This window comes from Lactuca saligna, chromosome 4 (genome assembly GCF_052625555.1).
Source record: "Lactuca saligna cultivar CGN05327 chromosome 4, ASM5262555v1, whole genome shotgun sequence".
Classification (NCBI taxonomy): domain Eukaryota; kingdom Viridiplantae; phylum Streptophyta; class Magnoliopsida; order Asterales; family Asteraceae; genus Lactuca; species Lactuca saligna.
In genome coordinates, this window is record NC_136420.1 from 79,168,818 (window position 1) to 79,176,552 (window position 7,735).

At 36.9% G+C, this 7,735-nt stretch overlaps 1 non-coding gene across 1 annotated transcript; it reads right to left on the reverse strand.

The window, feature by feature from the left end:
- Positions 1 to 6,334: 6,334 nt before the first annotated feature.
- LOC145044675 (small nucleolar RNA R71) lies at positions 6,335 to 6,441 on the reverse strand. The gene has a single exon (XR_013681620.1). It is a non-coding gene; the product is annotated as a small nucleolar RNA R71 (small nucleolar RNA).
- Between the last annotated feature and the right edge of the window lie 1,294 nt (positions 6,442 to 7,735).

Consider the following 7,735-nt stretch of genomic DNA (forward strand, 5'->3'; position numbering starts at 1 on the left):
ATAAAAAAACATGTTGGATATGGATAGTGACAACTTAAGCTGCTAGCGCTAATGAGTTTTATACGTTATAAATACATGTACAACATCTTAGGGTTGAATGTAGCATAATATCATTCGTGAACAAACAATACTAGAAGTGATGAATTTATTTAAGATGGCTTCCTGAGTTTCAACAGATTTAGGCTATGTTTAGCGCGCCATAACTAGTTGATAAGCTAATTTATTTTTTGAGCTTTTTTATGTTGTCGTATTTGGTAAGCCAAAAAGTAGCTTATAAGCTAGCTAATAAGCTAGCTTTTTGAAAAGCTACTTAGACTAGCTTTTTAGGAGCTTTTTTAAAAATTTCCAAATGCACCCCTTAATTAATTATAGAAACACATATTCTTACATGTCCTGTTATGTAATTTTATATATTTCAGCTTGCTTTTCAGCTAGTTTTACCAAACATTATTTTTTACCAGCTAGCCTTTTTAGCTATCAACTAGCTTTTTATTTAACAGCTAGCTTTTCAGCTATCAGCTACTTTCAGCTAACAACCAGCTTTTCAGCTAGTACGCCAAACATAGCCTTAACCTAATTACTATTTGTGTAAAAGGTGTAGTAAGAAAGATAACAAGAATGAATATTTCTACATTATTAGTGATTTAAGTGTCACTTGTCATTTCGGTGTAATCGAATTTTATATAAGTGTCAAAGGGAAACAAACTCTAATCTATGCAAGTTCGGTGGTACAATATGCACAATTGCATAAGACGATTATAATCCTAAGCATGACGAAACGCGAAGTTCAAGGAGGCCGTGACCCCTTTCAAGTTTAAGGGGAATGTTGTAGGTGGTTTTGAGGCTGAAAATGGTTGCGAGGTAAAGTGCATTAGAGATTTTCTATAAGGGAGATTTTCTTCAAAAGTTTCAAGTTGTGTCAGATGAAGTTCAATGGATGCATAACCAGTTATCAGGTTTCTTATGTTTTATTTTTTCTTTGGTCTCTAGGTATGTAAACTCTCAATTGTGGTGTGGAATTTTGGTTCATAGTAGGCTCAAGTTTGGCAGTTGTCCTTGGTTATTGGAAGTTTGAATGTTGAGGCACCGTTGTTTAGTTTTCCAAGTGTGAATTTGATATGTGAAGAATCAAATTTTGGCATCTTGTGTCAGTAGGATTTGTAGGGTGGTTGATCCGACTAAGGTTTTGGCAACATTTCTAGACCACCTTGGAAGTCTTCTCGAGCTAGGTACATATTGGTAGAATTTGTTCAGTTTCAATCAAGGTGTAGGATCTGGTTTTAGTTATTTGTGAGGATGTTTCTGATAACGTTTGAGGATCGTCATTTCATTAGATTAACTGACACTTCACCCTTGAGATAAGTTTGTGAGGAAGAAGGAAGGCAATAGATCTAGAGATGGTTATGTGCTTCCCTTGGGGGATTTCTATTGAGGTATCTCATCAAATATGGTCATGAGAAGGTGTGTATGCACCGATTAAGATAACATGAGAACACCTTGTGTGAATTCATTGGTACGGTTCTTAATTGGTTTGTAGCCCTTGAGTTAGAGCTAGATTACAACCACATATTTCATTCGTTGGTTGGGTGCGTCCATGTTTTCTTTTGATTTTGCGTTGCTAGTAGCCTATAACGTGTAAGGAAATGTACGTGATAAAAGGGTATGGCCTAGGTTGTGTTTGGTTAGCGCCAAAAGGAATGTTGAATGGGTTGCTTGCAAGACAGTGGGTTGATGGTTGAGTATCTTTAGACCCGATAGTCATTTGGTTAAGACTCTTAAGTCTTGGATCGTTAGTCTTACTGGCATGGTTGGATGAGAGTGCGTTGTTATTGGGAGTCGGGAGACTCAGTGACCAGCTGGTTTGGATCATGTGGTTAGGAAAAGTTATTTAGAATGGTATGTTATTTGTGCACCAAAAGTTGCTTAATGAATGGTTGATATGGTGGACACCATTTTCTTGTGGGCTGTCTATTAGGAGTTTGGTTTCTAGTATGAGGAGTTAGTTCTAAAATCTTGAGTGATTTGTTAGGTGGAGGTACACCTGAGTTGATGAGGGATTTCGATGCAATGTGCGGATTCTTGGATTGACCATTGATATTGTCATATTTATACACATTTTAGGCAATACTTTAATGCATTTTGATTAATATTTTGGTTATTTGCAAAGATATAGGATACTTATGAGATTGAATTTTATTTTGCAACCACAACGAACATTCTTGAAGATAAATGATCAAAAGCTACAAGAACTGGAACATTGAAGGTTTCGAGCTTAAAAGGAGAAGAATGTAGCTGAAAAGTCAATCTCATGACGTGAGTAATCACTTCTCACGTCATGAGCTTCAAGATTCTAGAAGATTGATATTAGGAGGCCATAGTCTGTGTTCGATACGGATAACAACTAAGCTCACGACATGAGATGCCTTATCTCACGACGTGACCAAAGTTTTTATGAAACATCCCAAAAATACGGACCACAAATTTCATTTATAAAATCATTAATAAAACCATGAATCATTCATAGTCATAAAGAAAATCAAGTATCATGTATCTCAAAACATCGTGACAAGTATTGTATCAAAATCATATAAGAAAAATATCAAAGTCTCAACATCCCAAGCTGGAATTGTGGTGTATGCCATGCGATAACCCGAGCCCTTTCCCTTGCTACTCAAAGTACCTGAAACCAAAACTGAAAACTGTAAGCACGAGGCTTAGTGAGTCTCTCCAAACTACCATATACCATACAAATATCATGCAACTAGGAGATACATGCCCCACCCACTCTTATGGAGATTCGGGCCCCACCCACACTCTGCTGCCTAGGAGATTCGGGCCCCGCCCACACCTCACTTCCTAAGAGATTCAGGCCTCGCCCACACTCCGCTGTCTAGGAGATTCGAGTCTTGCCCATAATCCGCTACTAACATGCATACAAGTATCACACATACAACAAATATATCGTCCAAATAATCACATATCTATACTCGAATAATACTATGAGCATCGGTCCCCACCCACTCTAGACTGCCACGAGATTCAGGCCTTGCCCACTCTCATCTAATAACATATCACATATACAGGCAGAAATTGGTGCCTTGAAAGGGAACTCACCTTGTGTGACTGACTGCTGAAAACCTGAGTGAGGAATCCATCTCTGCTGCTCCGGCGACTCTCTGGCTATAAATTCCATAATAACACTTAATCAAAAATCCGATAATCCTTCTTTGGGTAAAATGACCATATTACCCCTGGTCAAAGTCAACATCCTTGTCAAAGTCAACTTTCCAGGTTGACCTAACTCGTCGAGTTCTAGAACTCAGAACACTAGAATCGTGATTCGGCTCGTCGAGTCACACTATGGCTCGTCGAGTTCCCAGGCTACCCATCATCGCGACTGGATGAACTAACTTGTTGAGTCATCCTCATACTCACCGATTCCTATCATAATCATAAAAGGGACAAGATCATCCAACTCGTCGAGTTCCTTAACAACTCGTCGAGTTTCATGAACATCATCGAGGATCCTTGATCGGACTCGCCGAGTTCCCATATGAGCTCGTCAAGTCCCTTGCATATCTAACCTAAAAAAATGATTTAAGACTTCTAAGGCTCTAAAATACAGATCCAGATCATTTCCATGGTCCATTTCTATAAAGTTGAAGACTTTATGGTTTTGCACCCCGAAAATGGACCCAAACTCAAGTTTAGCAACCTACTTCCATGAACATGACCATGGCTTGGACAAAAATGGGTTTAAGACCTCCTTTATGGCTTTAGAGGCTAAATATCACAGGAAAGAGGGATTTTTTAGCATACAACCCATGGAGAATAACTTATTCTTCTCAAAGTTGTCAAAAAGACCCATAAATTAACACTAAAGAAGATCTAAGCTATGGTTTATCAAGCTAAGAGCTTTTTACCTCAGAAGGCTGCCAAAGATGGATGAAATCCTGGATCTTGGTCTTCTCTACAAGCTTCATGGCTCCAAGCTTTTCCAACTCTCTTCTATATCACAAAAAGACACTCAATCTCTCAATAATCTCTCAAGGATGAAACTCACAATGAATTAGGGTTTATGGAGGATAGGGAGGCTGGTAAGGGAGGCCCAAAATGGGGTTAAGTGGCTTAAATATGGTGCAAAGCCCTGAAAATAAGGTTTCCTCCTGACAGACCTACTCGTCGTGTCCGGGCTTGGACTTGCCGAGTAGACCATTTAAATTCTGGCGTCCTTTCTGGCATCTACTCGACGAGTCAAGGCTACCAACCCATCGAGTTCTTCTATCAAAATAAATAGATAAATACTTAATTAAACACGTACCAGGAAACTGAACGTTACATTTTACAAAAATATATATAGTCCTTGGCACTTACGAATTGATGAGTTTTTAGAGAGACTTGGAGGGTTAAGAAAGAGATTTCTGGTGGAATTTCAATCAGAGAAACCAAGTATAAGCACTCAAGGAAGGAGAATTGATTAAATATCTAGAGAATGAAGATTATAATCATTACTTTAGTTTGGTACGTTTAATCATGTCTTTATTTATTGAATTTGACTGTGTGATTTCAGCCATGAGTGAATCCAGCTGCTTCTGTTTAGTTAGATGAAGCTTTAACTTTATGGATTAGTTTAATTAACTAAGGATTTTAATAGTTGGTTATGTGTTTGTGTTTGATTATTACTACCTAACATGTTAATATTTGATACTTTAATTGCTTGAATTCATGTTCTTTGTAGCTTAGTGACCTTTAAATTATATCAACTTAACACCTAGTGATTTAGTGACCATTGAATTGATAGAGCTAGGATCGACCCAATCTTAGATAAGTAATTGAAGTAATTAGATTTAGTTATGTTGGAGAACATAAATTATGACCACAATTGTGTTCGTTAAATACATCTTACATAGCCCATTCATAATCCATAACTGATTTTGTGTTTGATTGTGTGTGATCATACATAGTTTTATATGAATTAGTGAAAGATTAGTAAATTTGGACTTAAATTACTAATAATATAATATTTGGTAACCAACTTTAATAATCCATAATTAGTAGCTAACCATAGAGGAGAAGTGGATTCAAACTAAACAAATGTGTTTTTAGTAAATAATTGAATTTGATAGTTAAGTGATTAAGTTTGTATGAACCTGCAAAATCAGATAAAAAACCCAGTTAATTTTTGCTTGTTTTAGATTAATTTTTAGTAGTTAAATTAATTAATTAAACCCGATACATGTGTTCGATACCCAACTATTAGTGTTATATTATTTGCGAAAAGGTACACTGCCTTAAGTCGTAATAGTTAGTTAGATAGTTGGTAAAACTAATAGGTGTACCAATATTACGCATTAAGTTTTTGGCGCCGTTTCCGGGGAATGGCTAGTTTAGTTTTGATTTAATTGCTTTAGTTTAATCAATCCTTTTTGTGGGGTTAAAACTTGCAAAAAGTTAATTTTTAGTATTTGTTTATTTTTCTGAATCAGTAAACTCACGACGTGAGCATAGCACTTTCATATTTTTCTTTCGTTTTTATTGCAATAACACGAGGTGGTATTCATTACCACGTCGTGGTGAACAATCAGTAGGCATTTTTATATAGATTTTGTTCAATTTTATGTTTTTATTTTTGTTTTTGTTATAGTAGTACATGACCCGTGCATCCAACACACCTTTGATACCACCGCCTGAAGATCCATAGTCATCCCTTCGTAACTAGACGGATAAGAATGTATGAGAAACCAACCAACCAAAGAAATCACATTTCAAGGATCTTAAACAACTTTTGGAAAGAAGAAAGGAAAGAACATATCTGAATCGAGCAATTCCCAGAAAGACGAAAGCAAGGTAGAAAGTTTTGAGAAAAATCCTAACCCTCAAGAATGCGAATACGAGTTCGAACCCAAATTAGAAAAAGAAGAGAGCGAACCAGAAGATGAGCCAAAAAACGAGATGGCTAACTTTGCCGATATGTCTATGGAGGCATACAATAAAAGAATCCGAGAGGACACCAGTCCCGGTCTAGTGCAACCTGGAATTCCCGCTACCGCAACATTCTAGCTTATAGGACATCTTCTTTTCGCACTTAAGGAAGTTCCATTTTTCGGGGAAGATCATGAGGATGCTTACGATCACCTTTATGAAGTCAATGACATGGCTGATTACTTTAACATCACAAATGTTCCACGAGAGACGGTGTTATTGAGAATGCTTGCAGTCACTTTTAAAGGAGTTGCTAAGGATTTGTTAATGGCACTTCCACCCGGTGTAATTACTACATGGGTGCAAATCCATGAACAATTTTTAGAACATTTTCCAACCTTTTAAGGTTACTAAACTCAAGAAGTCCATAACAAACTTTGAGCAACAACTGGGTGAGTCACTCTATGAAGCTTGGGGGTGATACAAAGGATTAATAAGAAATTGTCCCAAAAATGATTTAAATGAGAAACAAGAAGTATCAATCTTCTATGATGGGGCAAATGTGATGAAAAGACAACTCCTTGATTCTCAAGGACCATTAACAAAGAAAAATCCCGATGAGATTAAAGAGTTGATTGAAGACTTTTCTAAGCATTCGCGTAAGTACCACAATCCTCGAAATAATGGAACAAAAGGAATTAGGAGTGGCACTTTTGAGGATATGGAAACTATTTTAGCTACGCTAAATAATATGGATCAAAGAATGACCAAGATGGATCAATCCATACATGCTATACGCATGGGTTGTGAAAAATACAATGGTCCACAGTTAACAAAAGATTGCCATTTAGACGAGAACGGGAATAAGAAAGCTCAAGTGTGCTACTCGAGTGAAGAAAAATATGATGAATATTGGAGGAAGCCAAAGAAAGAATGGTTTCCATACGATTATACAAAAAGGAAAAAGAAGAAAACTTTAGGCAAACTGACAGAGGCTTTTACCCAAAAGAGCAACCACAACTGGAAAAGAAAGTTGATTTAGAGTCTATGCTAACTAGATTCATGGAGGCTTCGGAAAAATGACATGATAAGACTAATGCGATGATAAGAGACCAACAAATTTTAATGAGAGACCAACAAGCTTTACTCAGAAATCATCAAGCTTTGATTCAGAACATTGAAGCTCAACTTGGTCAGTTAACTACATTGGTTAATGAGTGTTTATGTCCACAATTTCCCGATAAAAAGCCACAAACACATGTCATGTTCATCGATTTTGAAGAAGATACTATCTTTGAGTTCCTAGAAGCCCTAGAAGTAGAGCCACATCAGATCGAACCACAGCCGAAGAAGTCGAAAATCGAAGAAAAAATGGTTTCTAAAGCATTTATCTCACGCCGTCAGGATCCCATTCTGATGACGTGGGGCCAATCTGAATAGAAAAATTTGGTTGATAGTCAAGCTTATCGTCCTACACTGTCGTCTCCTTCTCGATCAAAGATTCATCCACTAGAGTAAGAACATTTGAAGTTTATGAAGCAAGTGAAGTGTATTTTTATTAATACTCCTTTTATTGAATCTTTAGCACAAGTGCCCGAATATGTGAAGCTTCTTCAAGATTTACTCGACACTTGCCAACAACTAGAAAAAACTTCCTTGGTTGTCCTAAGTGAGAGAAGTACTAAGGTGATTCAGGGTGAAATACCAAAGAAGATGGGAGATCCTGAACGCCTTACACTTCTATGTGAATTTGGAAATAATATGAAGACATATGCTTTAGCCGATTATGGAGAAAGCATAAATTTAATGCGTT